The following is a 21,813-nucleotide window of genomic DNA, read 5'->3' on the forward strand; positions in this document are numbered from 1 at the left end:
CCAAGTTCACCTCGAAGACTCCTCGCTGACCAAGTGTAGTTGTAAGTGTTGTACAAGTTGTTAGAGAAGTGGAAGTGCTTTGTTGACACCATATTGCACCATCTTGTTAAGTTGCACAATTGATAAGACCGTTAAAGGGAACTTTTGTTTATTGATATCGATAGTTTGAATTTACATCCATATAATTCGCTTTTTTCGTTTTATCGGGGACAGGTAGTCCGTGAATATATATCCTTTGTTTTTGTATCGAGAGGCCTTAAATATCACACTACTGCCCCCCCCCCCGTCCCCCCAAAGATGCAACCCCTACAACAGCTCACTAACTTCCCAATACCTGTTTACAACAAGGTGAACAGATGCATCAGGCGAAAGGAAGCGTGCCCAACCATTTCTGTCCCCACCGGGAATCGAACCCAGGATCCACAATTGCGAGTTGAGAGCAAAGTTTACGAACAATACAGTAAATCCTAAAGTGACCGCTAACAAAGTGTGTTGGACTGTTAGAATCCACTCAGTAAAACATCTAAACTATTGGGACCGACTAAAGAGCCTAAAACTGTACTCCCTTGAGCGCAGGCGGGAGAGATACATAATAATTTACACGTGGAAAATAGTAGAGGGGCTGGTCCCAAACCTGCACACAGAAATAACATCACATGAGACCAGAAGGCATGGCAGGATGTGCAGAATACCCCCGTTGAAAAGCGGAGGTGCAACAGGTACTCTGAGAGAGAACTCTATCAACATCAGAGACCCGAGACTGTTCAACACGCTTCCACTACACATAAGGGGCATAACTGACCGACCCCTCACAGTGTTCAAGAGAGAACTATCAACATCAGAGGCCCGAGACTGTTCAACACGCTTCCACTACACATAAGGGGCATAACTGACCGACCCCTCACAGTGTTCAAGAGAGAACTATCAACATCAGAGGCCCGAGACTGTTCAACACGCTTCCGCTACACATAAGAGACAAAACTGACCGACCCCTCACAGTGTTCAAGAGAGAACTATCAACATCAGAGGCCCGAGACTGTTCAACACGCTTCCGCTACACATAAGAGACAAAACTGACCGACCCCTCACAGTGTTCAAGAGAGAACTTGACAAACACCTCCAGAGGATACCTGATCAATCAGGCTGTGACTCATACGTCAGGCTGCGAGCAGCCGCGTCCAACAGCCTGGTTGACCAGTCCAACAACCAGGAGGCCTGGTCGACGACCGGGCCGCGGGGACGCTAAGCCCCGGAAGGACCTCAAGATAAGGTGACTGTTCCAGCAGACGCCAGGAGGGTATAACTAACACAATAACAACCTAACAACCGGCCATGATTGGCTTCAACATTCTCACAACTGCAACTAAATACAACAACAACAACAACAACACTCTACAACCCCCACGATGAGCTTAACTAGTTGTAGAAGTCCGTGTTAGTGTTGCTTTAAGACTCCTCGTGGTGTAAGGGGTAGTGCGTGAGTCCCGCGGCGACCCGAGACGAGAGTTAGAGTCCACTGCATGACTCCCAATCTTATCTCATACATTTATCACGCTATTATGGGTTCCTGTGGGGGGTTAATTAACTCATTAACCATCTCATAACACATCGTGTGGGGTAATTACTGAATTCCTTCTAGGTAAGCAATTAAGCCTTCTAGGTAAAGTAAGCCTTCTAATAAGCCTTCTAGGTAAGCAATTTAAGCCTTCTAGGTAAAGTAAGCCTTCTAATAAGCCTTCTAGGTAAGCAATTAAGCCTTCTAGGTAAAGTAAGCCTTCTAATAAGCCTTCTAGGTAAGCAATTTAGCCTTCTAGGTAAGCAATTTAGCCTTCTAGGTAAAGTAAGCCTTCTAGGTAAGCAATTTAGCCTTCTAGGTAAAGTAAGCCTTCTAGGTAAGCAATTTAGCCTTCTAGGTAAAGCCTTCTAGGTAAAGTAAGCCTTCTAATAAGCCTTCTAGGTAAAGTAAGCCTTCTAATAAGCCTTCTAGGTAAAGTAAGCCTTCTAATAAGCCTTCTAGGTAAAGTAAGCCTTCTAATAAGCCTTCTAGGTAAAGTAAGCCTTCTAATAAGCCTTCTAGGTAAGCAATTTACCCATGTAGTTAACTAGTTATATATAACGATCATTAGCCTACTCGCCGCCCACGATAGGTAAGGTTGGTTGGTACGTTAATAGTCAGGATAAACAGTTGTGTTTGTTACGGAGTGTTGATGGAGGGAAGGAGGGAGTTATCAAGGGGAAAGCGCCAAGCCATTACGACTATATAGCACTGGGAACGGAGTCAGGATAAGGATTTGGGATGGGACGGGGGGAAGGAATGGTGCCCAACCACTTAGACGGTCGGGGATTGAACGCCGACCTGCATGAAGAACATGTGGTGGGGACTACGCTTAGGTGGTCCTTATAACCCTTGTAGCCACAACCACGCACCTACAACCACACACCACAGTAACGTTCTACAACCACTGCTAATATTTACAACCTACAACCACACGTCACTTCTCTACTCTACAACCACCACAACCATAAACTACAACCATGAAACAACCACCTAAACACACACACACACACACACACACACACCCCACACACAGGGGCCTCGTAGCCTGGTGGATAGCGCGCAGGACTCTTAATTCTGTGGGGCGGGTTCGATTCCCGCACGAAGCAGAAACAAATGGGCAAAGTTTCTTTCACCCTGAATGCCCCTGTTACCTAGCAGTAAATAGGTACCTGGGAGTTAGTCAGCTGTCACGGGCTGCTTCCTGAGTTGTGTGTGTGTGGAGATTAAAGAAAAGTAGTTAGTAAACAGTTAGTAAACAGTTGATTGACAGTTGAGAGGCGGGCCGAAAGAGCAAAGCTCAACCCCCGCAAACACAACTAGGTGCGTACACACACACACACACACACACACACACACACACACACACACACACACACACACACACACACACACACACACACACACACACACACACACACACACACATTGCATCACACAACAAAACCATAGTATGAACGGCAACACTCCCCCCCCCCCTTCCCCTCACCCCATCCCCACCCCCTCTCCCCCCTCCCCCGCCCCCCCCCCCCAACACGTCAAGCAAGACACTTACACACAAGATGTCTGTCTTCCACTTACTGAAGACTAAAATTACTCACTAAAGTTGCAATTGAGAAAGGCAATTGGCCGATTTTGGTGTGTGTGTCTTGACCTGTTAGTATTTACCTATGTGTGCCTGCAGAATCGTGCTGTTAGCTCTTGGACCCTGCCTAACATTGTTGGTTGTCTAATGTACTGACTCTCGACCTATTCATATCTACCAGTATATATATATATATATATATATATATATATATATATATATATATATATATATATATATATATATATATATATATATATATACTGGAGCTGTATATATATATATATATATATATATATATATATATATATATATATATATATATATATATATATATATATATACTGGAGCTGTATATATATATATATATATATATATATATATATATATATATATATATATATATATATATATATATATATATATATATATAGCTCCCAAGACCCGCCATTTAGCTGTCGATAATCTGAAGCATTAACATTCGACTCCTTTACGCCCAATCATTGCTTCTTTTAAAAACTGCATCAGAAACTATCCTCTCCTTCAGTTCCAATGTTCCCCTGAGTATCTTCTATGCCGTAAACATGACTCCTCCTAACCCCGGTGTGTGTAGAGGGGAACCAGGACCAACCCGAGGGGGTTCCTAGCACTACCAGTGAGGAACCATCACAACATTACGGTTATGTTGGTGGAATTATCGTCATCTGACAATGGCTCGGTGGCTATTATTTTTAAGCAGCAGCAGCAGCACCCAGACGCCTGCTGCTAGTGGCATTCAACCTCACGTAGTCAGGCAGTGTTCTATGGTAATTTCTATCACATTTTCATCAGATGTATTTTTTGTGTTTGTTGATTTTGGGTTATGGGGTGAGGAGCGGTGATGTTTGACACCTCAGTTACTGCATTATTGTATTGTTGCTACAACCACTACAACAACCACACACAACCAACAACCACACATAACCACACAGACAACAAGCACAACAAACAAACCATAACAAGGTGGCTACACAGCACATCTACACGTCTTCACATCTCTCACACTCATCTTAGTCTCCAGCATCCGTCATTTTACCATACTGATCATCTCGTCTCCGTGAACTTCCTTCGAGGATCATAAATGTCGTGATCATGTCTTTCCATGTTCACCAGTCTCGTGTCCACCAGCGGCGCTACCTCCTGGTGTAGACCTCTGTGTTCAGTCTTGAGGCAAACCTCTCCAGTATTTCTAGCTTCAATATATAAGATCTAAATAAAAAAGTGGCGCTGCATATTCTAACAGTAGTCCCACGTAGGTTAGTGTGCAAGTAAGTCTTTGAAGATTGCCGTATCGGGTGATAAATAAGCCTATGCTATGTCTACTTCTCGCCTGTGTTAAGAAACAAAACACAGAAACTGAAAAAAAGTAGGAAAATAAACCCTATAACTATGATTTCAGGGCTCAACGTCCCCGCGGCCCGGTCCTCGACCAGGCCTCCTTTTCTGGCCCTTAGCTCCATCAAGGCACTAAAACTGTCAGAACAAAAATAATGAATAAACTTTTGCTCCGCTGAGATCAAACTTCACCTAATGGCGGCCATCTTTTTTGCTTATCTCTCCCAAAGTGTGATCAAAGTCCATTAAATGTCCCCAGAACTTTCACGGTAAATGGCCTTTACAAAAACCTATCTAAAGCCATTTTTATATATAATATTTTTTTGTGGGCGTGTGTGTGTTTTTTTTTAATTCTTAACTAACCTGGTGATTAATGAGCTCAGAGTCGCGGTCGTTACGATGGGTCGTGTAATTAGCGATGATCGCTTTAAAGGCGGTGTTGGGGGGGGGGGGGGGGACTTAATAGAAAACGGCTTGGAAGTGATCTTTATGGGAGACTGAAGAGAAAATATTCGTCCATTCGTGCAGCGAACATACATATATACTGTCTCTACATGTTTATATGTATTTCTCATTTTTCTTTTCTCTTGTATGACAAAATAAGATGAAAAAAACATCAGAAAACGTATACAAAATAAAAACTATTTTATATAAAAATACAAAAAAATTGACGCTACTGAAGAAATAAATCCCCAAACGTGACACAGAGACAGAAAATGGGAAGGAAAAGGGAGAACAAGAAAGCACAAACAAAAGAAAACGAAGCCGTTTGAAGGGGAGACTGCAAGGCCGCTCTTCAAGGGGCCCGGAATGAAATATGTATTTTGCAGTACGGAGTTGATAAGAATATTTTCAACAACTTCGGTCTCCGCCGCGGCTGTAAAATGTGGAGAGACGGAAATGATGGTGAAGGTGGTGGTGGTGATGGAGATGAGGGGCGGGGGAAGGGGGGGAGTGGTCCCACTTGAAGGGGGAGGTCCCTCTTGAAGGGGGAGGTCCCTCTTGAAGGGGGAGGTCCCTCTTGAAGGGGGAGGTCCCTCTTGAAGGGGGAGGTCCCTCTTGAAGGGGGAGGTCCCTCTTGAAGGGGGAGGTCCCTCTTGAAGGGGGAGGTCCCTCTTGAAGGGGGAGGTCCCTCTTGAAGGGGGATGTTATGGAAAATGGGAGAATGTTGTTGTTTAAGATTCGCTACCTGGAACAAAAAGTTCCAAGTAGCACGGGCTATGGTGAGCCCGTCAATGGGAGTAGACGAAGCTTGGGTTGTGGTAGTAATAGGATGTTGTGGTGGGGGTACTTACCTAGTTGTACTCATCTAGTTGATTTCTTACACAAGTTTCTAAAGCCAGTTCTTATGTTGGCCAATCGAGCATATGCTTGCGAGATGTCACCAGCAGAGTCCCACAGGGCTCTGTACTTGGACCCATCTTCCATCTTGTTTCTGGTATATGTAAACGATTTTCCGGAGGGTATAAACTCGTTCCTCTCAATGTTTGCTGATGATGCCAAAATTATGAGAAGAATCAAGACAGATGAACAAAGACAGAGACTACAGGATGACCTTTACAAACTGGAGGAAATGGTCTAGAAAATGGCTGCTTGAAAATGTTCAACTCAAGGAAAGTGTAAAGCAATGAAATTAGGCGAAGGGAGCAGAAGGCTGAACACAAGGTACCATCTGGGAGGTGAAATCCTGCAAGTCAAACAGAGAGAAAGATCTGGGGGTCGATATCACACCGAACCTGTCCCCAGAGGCCCACATCAAAAGGATATCATCAGCGGCATATGCTAGACTGGCCAACATAAGAACTGCATTTAGAAATTTGTGTAAGGTATCGTTCAGGACCCTGTATACCACTTATGTCAGACCAATCCTAGAATATGCAGCTCCAGCTTGGAGTCCATACCTAGTTAAACACAAGACAAAGTTAGAGAAGATTCAGCGGTATGCCACCAGGCTCGTCCCGGAACTGAGAGGAATGAGCTACGAGGAAAGGCTAAAGGAGCTGAACCTCACGTCCCTGGAAGACAGAAGAGTAAGGGGAGACATGATAACCACCTACAAAATTCTCAGGGGAATTGACAGGGTGGACAAAGACAAACTCTTCAGCACGGGTGGGACACGAATAAGGGAACACAGGTGGAGAATAAGTACCCAAATGAGCCACAGGGACGTTAGAAGGAACTTTTTCAGTGTCAGAGTAGTTAACGGATGGAATGCATTAGGCAGTGATGTGGTGGAGGCTGACTCCATACACAGTTTCAAGTATAGATATGATAGAGCCTAATAGGCTCAGGAACCTGTACACCAGTTGATTGACAGTTGAGAGGCGGGACCAAAGAGCCAGAGCTCAACCCCCGCAAGCACAACTAGGTATAGACACACACAGATATAACAAGTAGCATAATGTTAAACAGTCATTACATCAGACAGCCAACAGTTGCTAAGACAGCCCAGGAGCTAGCACCCGACCCTTGCCCACACCACAGGTGAATACATCTATTCCCCACCCCCACCCCCCCAACCCTCATAACAACCCAACCACCCAATTGCACTCCATTACCCCTGGCCAGCTTACAATACCTTCACCCCCCCCCCCTCCCCCTCCCACAAGGTGTGTTCGGGGCAGGAAGGAGCTACACTGCTATCGCCGACCGGGAAATAAATCGACCTTGTGACGCTGTGGAAATAATAGCTCCCCCGCGGCCCCGGGCGATGGAGATATAACAGAAATATACAGCCCTCCCCCCCCCCCCCCTGGTCGGGTTGTTGTTGTTGTTGTTGTTGTTGATGATGATGGTGAAATCACGTTAACGAATAACGTGATTTCTGTTATTAGTTTGATGTCAATATTAGACTGACAGAGAGAGAGAGAGAGAGAGAGAGAGAGAGAGAGAGAGAGAGAGAGAGAGAGAGAGAGAGAGAGAGAGAGAGAGAGAGAGAGAGAGAGAGACAGACACAGACAAAGAGACAGAGAGAGAAATCACAGAAACCATTTACAAAAAAATCAGACAATTAAACTGGGATCATAATTGCACCATTCTCGATTGTTTACAGCAATTACACCCCTCGGGGTAATTAAGTCGCTAACAACCCTGACAACAATTTCGCTTGTTACGTTATTATCATCCGCTACTTTTGTTCCTCTAATTGCCACGTTCGCTCCTTATTTTTTCAATTCTTTTCATCTTCTAAATAATCCATCGCATCTTCTTTGTGTTCAAAGTTCTATTCTCTTATAATTAAGAGGAAGAAAGCTTTACTAAGTTCCTTCCTCACAAGTTAAGTTTTTGATTTAATTTATATTCAATTACTTGAATTTTTGTTATTCTCAAAAATCTAAATTCACATCCTTTAAAATCATTATATTCAACCTGTTCATTATTCTGTTCAACCTGTTCATCGTTCTGTTCAACCTGTTCATTATGCTGTTCAACCTGTTCATTATTCTGTTCAACCTGTTCATCGTTCTGTTCAACCTGTTCATTATGCTGTTCAACCTGTTCATTATTCTGTTCAACCTGTTCATCGTTCTGTTCAACCTGTTCATTATGCTGTTCAACCTGTTCATTATTCTGTTCAACCTGTTCATCGTTCTGTTCAACCTGTTCATTATGCTGTTCAACCTGTTCATTATTCTGTTCAACCTGTTCATCGTTCTGTTCAACCTGTTCATTATTCTGTTCAACCTGTTCATCATTCTGTTCAACCTGTTCATTATTCTGTTCAACCTGTTCATCGTTCTGTTCAACCTGTTCATTATTCTGTTCAACCTGTTCATTATTCTGTTCAACCTGTTCATCGTTCTGTTCAACCTGTTCATTATTCTGTTCAACCTGTTCATTATTCTGTTCAACCTGTTCATTATTCTGTTCAACCTGTTCACTGATCTGTTCAACCTGTTCATTATTCAGTTCAACCTGTTCATCGTTCTATTCAACATTTCCATCTGTTCTGAGAAGTCATATGCCATTCTATTCTTAAATCGTTCAAGTCAGCTAATCTATTCATCTATTGCTGTATTCTGTCAATCAATCCATTATCCACGTCAATCAAATCATTCTATTATTTCTGTCGAACTTATTTTTCTTTTCTGTCCCCGTTTATTCTATTCTATCGTATATACACGTCCTATGAATCTATTATATGTATTCATCATATGGATCTATTCTGTACCTTTCATCCTACTGAGGTATGTCTATTCATCCTATGAATTTATTCGGTATATATACACACACACATGCTATATGTAAAACTGATGATCCAGAAGTTATGAGAAGAATCAAGACAGATGAAGATAGACAGGGACTACAGGATGACCTGGACAAACTGGAGGAATGGCTATGTCTTGAAAATGGCTACTAAAGTTTAACTCAAGAAAGTGTAAAGTAATGAAATTAGACGAAGGGAGCAGAAGGCTGAACACAAGGTACCATCTGGGTGGTGAAATCCTGCAGGAGTCAAGTAGAGAGAGAGAAAGATCTGGGGGTTGATATCACACCGAACCTGTCCCCAGCGGCCCATATCAAAAGGATATCATCAGCGGCATATGCCACATTGGTCAACATAAGAACTACCTTTAAAAACTTGTGTAAGGAATTATCCAGAATCTTGTATACAACATATGTCAGACCATTCCTGGAGAATGCAGCTTCAGCATGGAATTCATATCTCGGCAAGCGAAGGACTAAATTGGAGAAGGTTCGGAGGTATGCCACCAGACTAGTGCCCGAGCTGAGGGGTATGAGCTACAAGGAGAGACTACGGGAACTGTCGTCACGTCACGTCTCTGGAAGACAGAAGAGTTAGGGGAGACATGATCACCACATACAAGAATCTCAGAGGATTTGTTAAAGCAGATAAATACAGTTTGTTTATCACAAGGGGCACACGCACTAGGGGACACAGGTGGACAATGAGAACCCAAATGAGCCACAGGGACGTTAGAAAGAACTTTTTCAGTGCCAGAGTAGTTAACAGGTGGAATGCATTAGGCAGTGATGTGGTGGAGGCTGACTCCATACACAGTTTCAAGTGTAGATATGATAGAGCCCAATAGGCTCAGGAACCTGTACACCAGTTGATTGACAGTTGAGAGGCGGGACCAAAGAGCCAGAGCTCAACCCCCGCAAGCACAACAAGATGAGTATACACACACCTTAGCTGTCGGACTCCGTGTTATATGCTTCGGTCTCTGTGTCTTATTGTTACGCTCACTTGCTTACTCTCCCCTCCTCTCCCTCCCTCTTCTTCTCCCCCTCTCACGCCCCTCTCCTAAACCCTCCCCTCTATCTACTCAGTGACTGCGTCTTATCATGTTCTTATCGACGTATAAGGTGAGAGACGGAGGGAGGGAAGGTAGAGAGGGGAGTGAGGGGGGGGGGGTGAAGAGTGAGAGAACACTCGCAGCTCATTTGTTTCTTACCTGCGAACTTGATGACGTCACAGACCTGGGTTCACTCCGCCTTACAAACGCCTCAGTTAACCGACACAAATTCGTCAATATCAAAGCGCCATAATACTGACGTTTTCTATGCACCGGCCTGGATAGTTTAGGTCAGACTAGCGTAATCTAGATGCTCAATAGGTTAGACTTATTTAGCATATCTGAATGAGTTTGGCTGCGTATAAATAGGAGCTGCCTCGCGTATGTCTATAGCCACATGTAAATACACTCAGAAGGATTCTTTTGACGGTGTTGTGAGTTAGTGTGGGACACTAAGTGCTCACAGGAGCCACAGAGACGCGGAACAAGTCTGCATCAGATTATTAAAGAATTGGAATGCACTAACAAGTACACAGGTAGTTATGATCGAGCCCAATAGGCTCTGGGACTCCGTACATCTGTCAGATGATGGTTGACAAGGTGAACCCAACAGCTTATGCTTAGCCCCACACTAACACACACACACTCTCTCTCTCTCTCTCTCTCTTGCTAATAATTTAATCCACTACCCTGTTCCTGTCTTTAACCATATATTCCCTCTTTTATCACACATTGTCTTTGTTCCTGCTTCCTCCGTGTATGTCTCCCATTCCCCTCCCTTCCTTCCTTCCTGCCCCTTATTCTCCCCTTTCCTCCGAAGATATAAAGATTTTTTTTGTTATTATTCTTCCATCTCCATTCACCGAGAATACTCCTCCATTACCCCTTCCCTAGCGTCTATGGGGGAGATGGGGAGAAGAACGCTTGTCACATGTACAAAGTTGTTGTTGTTGTTATTGCGGTTCTTGTTGTGGATTGTATTTGTTTCGTTGTGACTGTTGTTGGTGTTCTTTTCTTGTTGCTGTTAGTGTGTAGTTGTTGTTATTGTTATTAAGAGTTACTGAGGAGATGGTGTTATGTTTCGGTCAGTTTAAGCATGTCTTAAACTCATTCTCTCCTTGTCTCTCACACTCCTCCTCGTCCCTCACCTCTACCCCTACTCCATCACCCCTCCTCCCCTACCCTCCACGGGGCCTCCCCTCGCCAACTTCCTGGGTTTTGGCGGGAGAATGGCGAGATGTTGGCGATACGTCGACTCTAGTGGCTACCCCCGGCGCCAAATTCACCGACTTCATTTTCAGAATTCTGCATCAACTTTCCCCAAGAATTCTCTCGTTCTCCATTTGGTGTATTGCTTCGTTCTCTCTTATCACCAGGGACGAAATAATTATATACTTGAAAAAGCCAATGAACTGAAGATTTCGTGGGTATACAATGTATTTGTGGAGTATCCCAAGAAAGAAAGAAATCTTGAGTCCGATACAGAAAACGAGAAGAAAAAAATAAATAAAAAGCCCGCGCACTACTCCCGCCAAAAAAATACGTATTGAATGACTGTATGCCGATATCCCGTTGGAACGTGTATACAAAGGCCAGACGGGGGTCTCATACACAATATACGAGACGGACAGACATTCGTTCAGAGAGAGACAGACACGCTTATTCGGCGTAAATAGCTTAGTTTCTCCCCACTATATCTCGTAATATTTTTAGAGAGTTTATTATACATAATTTATATATATATATATATATATATATATATATATATATATATATATATATATATATATATATATATATATATATATATATATATATATATGTCGTACCTAGTAGCCAGAACGCACTTCTCACCCTACTATGCAAGGCCCGATTTGCCTAATAAGCCAAGTTTTCCTGAATTAATATATTTTCTCTAATTTTTTTCTTATGAAATGATAAAGCTACCCATTTCATTATGTATGAGGTCATTTATTTTTATTGGAGTTAAAATTAACGTAGATATATGACCGAACCTAACCAACCCTACCTAACCTAACCTAACCTAACCTAACCTATCTTTACAGGTTAGGTTAGGTTAGGTAGCCGAAAAAGTTAGGTTAGGTAGTCGAAAAACAATTAATTCATGAAAACTTGGCTTATTAGGCAAATCGGGCCTTGCATAATAGGCTGAGAAGTGCGTTCTGGCTACTAGGTACGACATATATATATATATATATATATATATATATATATATATATATATATATATATATATATATATATATGTACGGCTACATAGCACCTAGTCCCCCGCCCTCTTGATTAACTTTAAGATAGCTTGACTTGTGGAAATAGGGCAGAGAAGAGGGGAGGGGAGATGAGCGCTGGGATGATGATGTGTAGGGGAGAATGAGGGGGAGAAGGGAGGTGGGAGAGAGGGGTTAGGATAGGGAGGGGGAGGGTGTGGCGATGAAAACAGATAGTAGATAGCAAATACAGAAGCCATCCCGTCCTCTGGGACAGAGCACCGCATTCTGACGTATAGATTCACTACGGCCAAAAAACGGTGTGCTAACAATCACAGAGGATCGCAAAAATTGACGTTCGCGATGACCTGTTTCCTATTGGTGGGTCCTCGGTTAGGTTTGGACAATTTAGTTCATCAGTTTAGTGACGTTTAGACGCTAGAGGACGGGCTGGCAGGATAGTTGACGGTATATGCAGAGAAGATAGTGAATGCAGCATAGGTGACTACATGCAGAGTAGTAGACAGTGTATGCATAGTAATAGACAGTATACACATGTTATTTTATATGCTATACTATATATGGTATAGTATATGCAACAAATAGACCGTATATGGAGAGCAGTATACAGTATGTGGAAAATGGTACACAGTATCCGCAGAGTAATTGTACAGTATATGCAGGATGGGGACTTGTATTACCACTGCTACCTTATTCACTCTTGTGTTGATGATATCCTCATAATGCATCCGGAGTCTACCAGTGTAGACTGCCCATCACATGCCTCTGTATGACTAACCATCCTGTGTGATGGGGATTTTTTAGCATCACCTAGTTAGCTTTTTTGACACATTGTACTCCACTTCATATAGTCTAGGGTAGCTGCACTAATGCAGATGTACCTCATATCTTAATAAAAAAAAAATAGAAATTGTTGACTCCCAACGACCTGAAAGTACTAGTATAAAAAGCTATGATATGTTCTGATCCGAAACCTACATCTATGGGCAGCACAAAACGTCCACTAGACTGTGCGACACAGTGGTTGCAAGGATCAGGTTGGGTTACCGTTACCTGTGGCAGGTGGTGACGGGTCTCCCAATCCTGAGCACTCCAGTTGCAAACTCTGTGAGCAGGAACTACGGCATGATCTCCCGCACTACATCACTGAATGCCCAGTTATTAGACCTTTCAGACCAGTTGGCATGAGGTACTTTGCAAATACTTGCACAATGAAATCACATTAAGAAAATCACCAGGAGCCATGAGGAAGATTCGAACCCGGTTTACTTGGTACTCGCAAGCTAGCGCACCAGACCACCACACCACCACCTGTCATTATCTTCTCATTTCTCCCGGTTTCTTTCTCTCTTTCCCTAACCCCCCCCCCCCCCCACCCCGTCATTTCCTCTCTACACCTATCTTCCCAACATCCCTCCCTCTCTCCCCCTATGCCTCCTCCATCATCTCTCCACCATTCTCCCTCTCTACTTCTATCTCATCATACATCCCACTCTCTTTTCTCTCTTCCACCCTCCTCTTTATCTCAGAAAAATTATATAATGAAAACTTAAAACTTACAAATAAATCTACGGACATAGCAACCATTATTTCAGATTTTACTCCTTGAAAATCTCACAGAGAGGGAGAGGGAGTTTAGGTACCGATATTTCTCAAAGTGTGGCACCGGGGCCGACCCCGCCTGGCCTATGACACTCCCATACCCCATATGCTTCATGTCTCAAAGTGGGGTAAGGTTAGCCTCAAGCATCTGGCTTCCTACGTTGGACAAACAGACCAACATTCTCTTATATAGATTTATCACTCTCTGTATGTGCCACCTGGACTACATAACTGTGCCACCTGGACTACATAACTGTGCCACCTGGACTACATAACTGTGCCACCTGGACTACATAACTGTGCCGCATGGACTACATAACTGTGCCGCATGGACTACATAACTGTGCCGCATGGACTACATAACTGTGCCACCTGGACTACATAACTGTGCCGCATGCACTACATAACTGTGCCGCATGGACTACATAACTGTGCCACCTGGACTACATAACTGTGCCACCTGGACTACATAACTGTGCCACCTGGACTACATAACTGTGCCACCTGGACTACATAACTGTGCCACCTGGACTACATAAACAAACCCCCCCCCCCCACCGGATACACACCCGAGGCTCCTCATTAGTGACATCCGCGCCTCTGACGTCTGGTCACAAAGATCTCTACTTTCTCCCTTCTCCTCCTCATCCCTGAGCTCTTCTTCATCTATTCTACTTCTTCCCATTCATTCCCCCACATATTTCCCTTCCTCCCTATTTTTTTTATTTCAACTCATTCGCTTTCTTCTCAATTCTTTCTCCTCTCCCTATTTCTTCTTCCCTCTCCTACAGCTTAGAGCTGTGGGTTCACCTACCGGAATCCAGTCTAGCGTAGTATACCCTAATCCAAACAAAATCTAAAGATATACAATTTTAACAGAAAACGTGTTGTGAAACATTTTGTTTTCATAGATAAGAATTTTGTAGGTGAAGTGTACTACTCAACATTGTGTACTTAGCACTGAACCTTCCACATCGCTGTTGCTTGCTTGGGAGGTCGCTCTAAAGGTCATTACTGCCAACCTTAGATACAATCTTTTTCTTCATTTTCTTCTTAACTTCGGGTCATCAGTAAATTATTTAAAGCCTATCCACCTCTGGAGGGTTATTAAGGCCACCCAAAACAGGTTACTGACCAACGAGCAGAATACTGCAGGCATTAACATAGTCGGACACGAGAGAACACTTTTGAGGCCGAAAAGTGCGACACATCTTTCAGTGTAAATATACTTTGTGCTGTGTGTGTGATTTAAGACCTATCAACCACAGGAGGCTTGTTAAGGTCTCCGGAAGAGTATATCATGTGTTAGTTATAGCAGACCTATAACGGTCTTATATAGAACAAAGAGCTACATGGTCTCTGAGAGAGCACATGGACCAGGCCTACCTATGTCTAGACCCCAAGCCAAGTCTTCCCAGAACAGAGAGCTTGCTGGACCAGCAAGATATCAACCATTTCGTCATATTCTACACAAGGGAGACGTCCGTACCAGGATATGTAAATAAATCCAATAAGCTTATCATGGTAATACACTAAAATTAATCAATATAACCAATATTTACGTGTTTACCCAAATACGTTTCGGGTTGACTGGTGGGCGGAGGGTTCCATCAGTCACCACCACCAGCTGACTCTCACCACAGCATTCAAGCTACTCGATCTTTAGCCGGTTTAATACCCGTATACTTTTGTATGGTGGTATAAACTAAATATAAAAGTGTATATAGCCACACAGTTTTAAGTGAACTAAGTGTATTGAGAACCTTATAGTTACATAAAGAGCAGTGAGGTGGACAAACAGCTACAGCCACACCAGTCGATGAAGCCAGACGCCATTACACTAAATCATCACTTCATAAGCTAAATACATATAAATACAGTCCATTCACAAGTATTAAGTAAGTAATAAATACAATCTCTTGAATTAATAGTCAAATCAACCACCGGTAGATGCCTCCACATTTGGCACCGGGATTTCTACACTAAGACTGTTTAAGGGACGGTTTGTGATTCATTATTTTGGTCAGGGATCCTTGCTAAGATGTCTGTGTGTCACTAATTGTATCTGCTACACGAATTTGGTTATGCCATGAGCTCTTCAGCCAACCTCCGTAAGTCAAAGACAATTACCCCACTAAACTAATTATAACTGGGTTAACTAATATTTAAAAGGTGTACTGCAATTGTTTAAAAATGTAATATATTCTTTGCAATAAATAAATTCACATCAATAAAGTTGTTATCAGTTTAAAATTATTAATATATGACAAGATATTGGAATTAAAAGGTTAGCCTAATAAGAATATATAACCGGTATCTTGTGCATGCGCAATATAATTACATTTAATGTGACTATCAAGTACTAAGATTGATTTATTCAGCAGGTAAATGAGAGCAGCAGCCTTACTGTTGTGCCTCAGTAGCACAAAGCTCTCCCATCACAGACAGGCTCCAGGAGACACAGAAATATATCATTACTTCAACAATTAATTTAGCAGCTAAGGATATACTGTTTATTTATTGTTATCTGTTAAGTTAGTAGTCTAGTACTTTGAATCCTAAGAATTATATTTTCAATGTACATATACTGTGGAAGTCTGTAAATTACACATTTGATAATAAAACAAATCTATACCTATGAATACACACAGAAATAACAATAGCGTATATATCAAATGAACAAATCCGCAAGGGATTTGTTCTGAGAACATCCCGTGCGTAGGTTCGAACCCTCATCACGGCCCTTGTGGATTTGTTTATACTTATGAATGCTCTACGTTCATCAACATTAGACCAACTGAAATCTAATTCAGAACCCGTTTCCCGTTTTCTTCGTCTTAAATATTGAGCGAGACATTTGCCAGACATACAGCGTCTTTCTACAATTATTAAACATGACACTTACGGATAATTCATCTGAGGTTTACATTCGTTAAGGATTCCGGCGGATACCTTACTCCAGATCTGGCATGTCTAACTGGAGTATTGCCAACCGGACAATTGTATTAATACACATGTGTCATTTTTTGACACATGGGGAAAAGTTTTTGGTTTAGGCCTGAGTGAGGTGATGGGGAAATGTGAAGTGAGGAATGACGGGAAGGAAAAACTGAGGCTTCAAGTGATACTGAGGGAAATTATGGAGAGGTGAAATTATGTGCGGGGGATGGGATGTTTGGGGGAGAGAATGTAGGGAATGGGGAGCTATGGGGAAGGGAGGATGCAGCGGAGGGGTGCTGTGGGGAGGGGAGGGGGTGTAGGGGATTGGGTGCTAACAGGGGAGTATATGTATAGGCGTTCAGGTGCTGTGGGGAGGAAACTATACAGCGGTTCGGGTGCTGTGGAAGGGTAAGGAAGTAGGGGTTGTGGAGCTGTGGGGAGAGGAGGGGGATGGAGAGGGTTGAGGTACTGAGGGGGAGGGGGAGAGTGTGGGGTGCTATAGTGAAGGGGGAGCGGGAGCAAGGGTTGGGGTGCCACGAGGGGAGGATGTAAAGTTTAGTGTGCTGAGGAGAGGGAAGGAAGTAGGAAAAATCCAACAGGGCTGTGAGGGGGGGGCGCGAACCTGCGACCCCAGCATTGCAAGCCGCATACTCTACCACTAGACCACCGGGACTTATCACAGTCATACCACCGGGTTTATACTGTCCAAGTTGTTACGTATGATCCACAAGCACCCGGGTGGAAGGGCAGAGTGGTCCTACAAGCCCTGCTGGAGCCTCTCATTGATATCTATCATATATGTGTGTTTATGGAAGTAGGGGGCGTTAGGGTGTTGTGGGAGGGTGTAGGTGTACCGTGGGGAGGGGAAGAGGGGGAGGATTTAAACCCTCAGTATACCTCTCTACACTAGGGGGTATACCCAAGGCATACAAAGGAGTCTTCTCTCCTACTGAGGAGAGAATATAAAACGATTCTAGAATCCCTTTGCATTCTTTTTTACACAATTTTACTGAAGTATTGAAGTATTTCATAGGCTTCCTCCTCCTCCTCCTCCATCACCTCCTATACTCTTTCCGTGTTCCTTAAATTGTTCTTCCTTTGTTCTTGTCACCATTGTTGATAATTAATAAAAGTTATTTGATTTCCTCACAGGTATATAAAGTTTAGAGTAAAATACAACTATATTTGACTTATTCGTATTATGATTATTATTATTATTAATTCATGCAATTTGCTTCTATGGTAAAAGTTCTTATATATAACAACAAATGGGCAACATTAAACCATGGGGAAAATTAAACCATGGGCAGCACTAAATCATGGGCAGCATTGTGTTAATCTATGCCATTACCAGGGGAACCATTAATGAAGTGATTCGGTAGTTAAGAAGTAGTAGGGGGTGGTTTATAAGGCGTGACAGATCACCAGTAAGATATACGACCCTGAGGGACCACAGCGGGACGACACACACACACAAGAGGTACACACCACTAACATTATGGTCACGGGCTCGCCATAGCCCGTGCTACATGGACATTTCGTTCCGACTTGCTAAATCTAAAACAACAACAACAACAACATTATGGCCAGCACCAGACAAACCTATCTCATTTGGTGCTCGGCCTAAGGCCTATATCCACCTCTGGAGGGTTATTAAGATCACCACAAGAGTATACTAACCAAAGAGTATTATTATTATGCCCTAGATATAGTTTATAATCAAGGTAAACTAACAACGTATATTCATTAATGGTGTAAAGCTCTCTTTGCACGAATGTTATATTTTGTTAAATTATCTAAGTGAGCGCTAGGCTAGTGTGGCAGTTTAGCGCTAAAACTCAAAAATATCCTCCGGGGCCCACATATCGTATCCATTAAAATTGTTCTAAGGTCAGAAATGAATGGGATCGATCAATACATTGTCTTAATGGTGTGACACACATGCAAGCCCCCAACCATTACCGTAAGGTATTGATCGATCCCATTAATTTCTGACGGTAGAACAGCATTAATGGAGACGATAACATGGAGCCTATTTTGAGTTTGTTTTAGCGCTAAACTGCCATACTAGCCTAGCGCCCATTTAGAGACCATTTTGAGGGGGGTGTATGGGAGGGTCACCAGCTCCCCCTCAGGAAACCATTAACCTGTTGGCCGCAAATATTGACTCATTACAAGGCATTTTCACTTGCCTTCTGACGCGGAAATGATCACTCTTGATGCCCCGGTGTTTGGTGTGTTCAAGTCTATGGCTGTTATGACTTGATAAGAGAACACACACGAGAACACCGTCAATAAGAGAACACCGCCAATAAGAGAACACACGAGAACACCGCCAATAAGAGAACACATGAGAACACCGTCAATAAGAGAACACCGCCAATAAGAGAACACACGAGAACACCGCCAATAAGAGAACACATGAGAACACCGTCAATAAGAGAACACCGCCAATAAGAGAACACACGAGAACACCGCCAATAAGAGAACACACGAGAACACCGCCAATAAGAGAACACACGAGAACACCGCCAATAAGAGAACACACGAGAACACCGTCAATAAGAGAATACACACACAAGAACACCACCAATAAGAGAACACACACACAAGAACACCGCCAATAAGAGAACACACACGAGAACACCGTCAATAAGAGAACACACGAGAACACCGCCAATAAGAGAACACACACGAGAACACCGCCAATAAGAGAACACACACGAGAACACCGCCAATAAGAGAACACACACGAGAACACCGCCAATAAGAGAACACACACGAGAACACCGCCAATAAGAGAACACACACGAGAACACCGCCAATAAGAGAACACACACGAGAACACCGCCAATAAGAGAACACACACGAGAACACCGCCAATAAGAGAACACACACGAGAACACCGCCAATAAGAGAACACACACGAGAACACCGCCAATAAGAGAACACACACGAGAACACCGCCAATAAGAGAACACACACGAGAACACCGCCAATAAGAGAACACACACGAGAACACCGCCAATAAGAGAACACACACGAGAACACCGCCAATAAGAGAACACACACGAGAACACCGTCAATAAGAGAACACACGAGAACACCGTCAATAAGAGAACACACACGAAAACATCGCCAATAAGAGAACACACACGAGAACACCGTCAATAAGAGAACACACACGAGAACATCGCCAATAAGAGAACACACATGAGAACACCGTCAATAAGAGAACACACATGAGAACACCGTCAATAAGAGAACACACACATGAGAACACCGCCAATAAGAGAACACACACGAGAACACCGCCAATAAGAGAACACACACGAGAACACCGCCAATAAGAGAACACACACGAGAACACCGCCAATAAGAGAACACACACGAGAACACCGCCAATAAGAGAACACACACGAGAACACCGCCAATAAGAGAACACACACGAGAACACCGCCAATAAGAGAACACACACGAGAACACCGCCAATAAGAGAACACACACGAGAACACCGCCAATAAGAGAACACACACGAGAACACCGCCAATAAGAGAACACACACGAGAACACCGCCAATAAGAGAACACACACGAGAACACCGCCAATAAGAGAACACACACGAGAACACCGCCAATAAGAGAACACACACGAGAACACCGCCAATAAGAGAACACACACGAGAACACCGCCAATAAGAGAACAGGGACTTGTGTTTTGGTCCAGTTTATTTTTTTCATAAATGTCGTTTATTAGTTTTTCTGACATCTAAAAAGTCTATTTTATTACTATTTTAAAATTAACGTAAGTCAAATAACGAAAATTATAGTATAGGATTATAGAGAATGTTTTTTTTTTGTTTAATTATTAAAAAAATTATTCGCGATAGGCTTTCACGCTTTCACTGCGCATGCGCGACCTGCCAATGTCACAGTAAATATTCTGATTTACATTTGTAATTTAGCGTTCCATTACTGTTGCTAAATAAAGTATAAATATTTTATTAGTTAATACAAATAGTGCAAGAGTATTATACATTAGTGAAAATATATAATGGTTGTAAGATATTTATCCCTTGTGTGTGTGTTCGGTTGGCGGTGTGTCCACTCACAGGATGAGTGACGCTGTCCAATACTGTCACTATGGCGGTGTGTCCACTCACAGGATGAGTGACGCTGTCCAATACTGTCACTATGGCGGTGTGTCCACTCACAGGATGAGTGACGCTGCCCAATACTGTCACTATGGCGGTGTGTCCACTCACAGGATGAGTGACGCTGCCCAATACTGTCACTATGGCGGTGTGTCCACTCACAGGATGAGTGACGCTGCCCAATACTGTCACTATGGCGGTGTGTCCACTCACAGGATGAGTGACGCTGCCCAATACTGTCACTATGGTGGTGTGTCCACTCACAGGATGAGTGACGCTGTCCAATACTGTCACTATGGCGGTGTGTCCACTCACAGGATGAGTGGCGCTGCCCAATACTGTCACTATGGCGGTGTGTCCACTCACAGGATGAGTGGCGCTGCCCAATACTGTCACTATGGCGGTGTGTCCACTCACAGGATGAGTGGCGCTGCCCAATACTGTCACTATGGCGGTGTGTCCACTCACAGGATGAGTGGCGCTGCCCAATACTGTCACTATAGCGGTGTTTCCACTCACAGGATGAGTGACGCTGCCCAATACTGTCACAATGGCGGTGTGTCCACTCACAGGATGAGTGACGCTGCCCAATACTGTCACAATGGCGGTGTGTCCACTCACAGGATGAGTGACGCTGCCCAATACTGTCACTATGGCGGTGTGTCCACTCGCAGGATGAGTGGCGCTGCCCAATACTGTCACTATGGCGGTGTGTCCACTCACAGGATGAGTGGCGCTGCCCAATACTGTCACTATGGCGGTGTGTCCACTCACAGGATGAGTGGCGCTGCCCAATACCGTCACTATGGCGATGTCTCCACTCACAGGATGAGTGACGCTGACCAATACTGTCACTATGGCGATGTCTCCACTCACAGGATGAGTGGCGGTGCCCAATACTGTCACTATGGCGGTGTGTCCACTCACAGGATGAGTGGCGGTGCCCAATACTGTCACTATGGCGGTGTGTCCACTTACAGGATGAGTGGCGCTGCCCAATACTGTCACTATGGCGGTGTGTCCACTCACAGGATGAGTGGCGCTGCCCAATACTGTCACTATGGCGGTGTGTCCACTCACAGGATGAGTGGCGC

Source organism: Procambarus clarkii, chromosome 43, assembly GCF_040958095.1.
Source record: "Procambarus clarkii isolate CNS0578487 chromosome 43, FALCON_Pclarkii_2.0, whole genome shotgun sequence".
NCBI classification, from domain to species: Eukaryota; Metazoa; Arthropoda; class Malacostraca; order Decapoda; family Cambaridae; genus Procambarus; species Procambarus clarkii.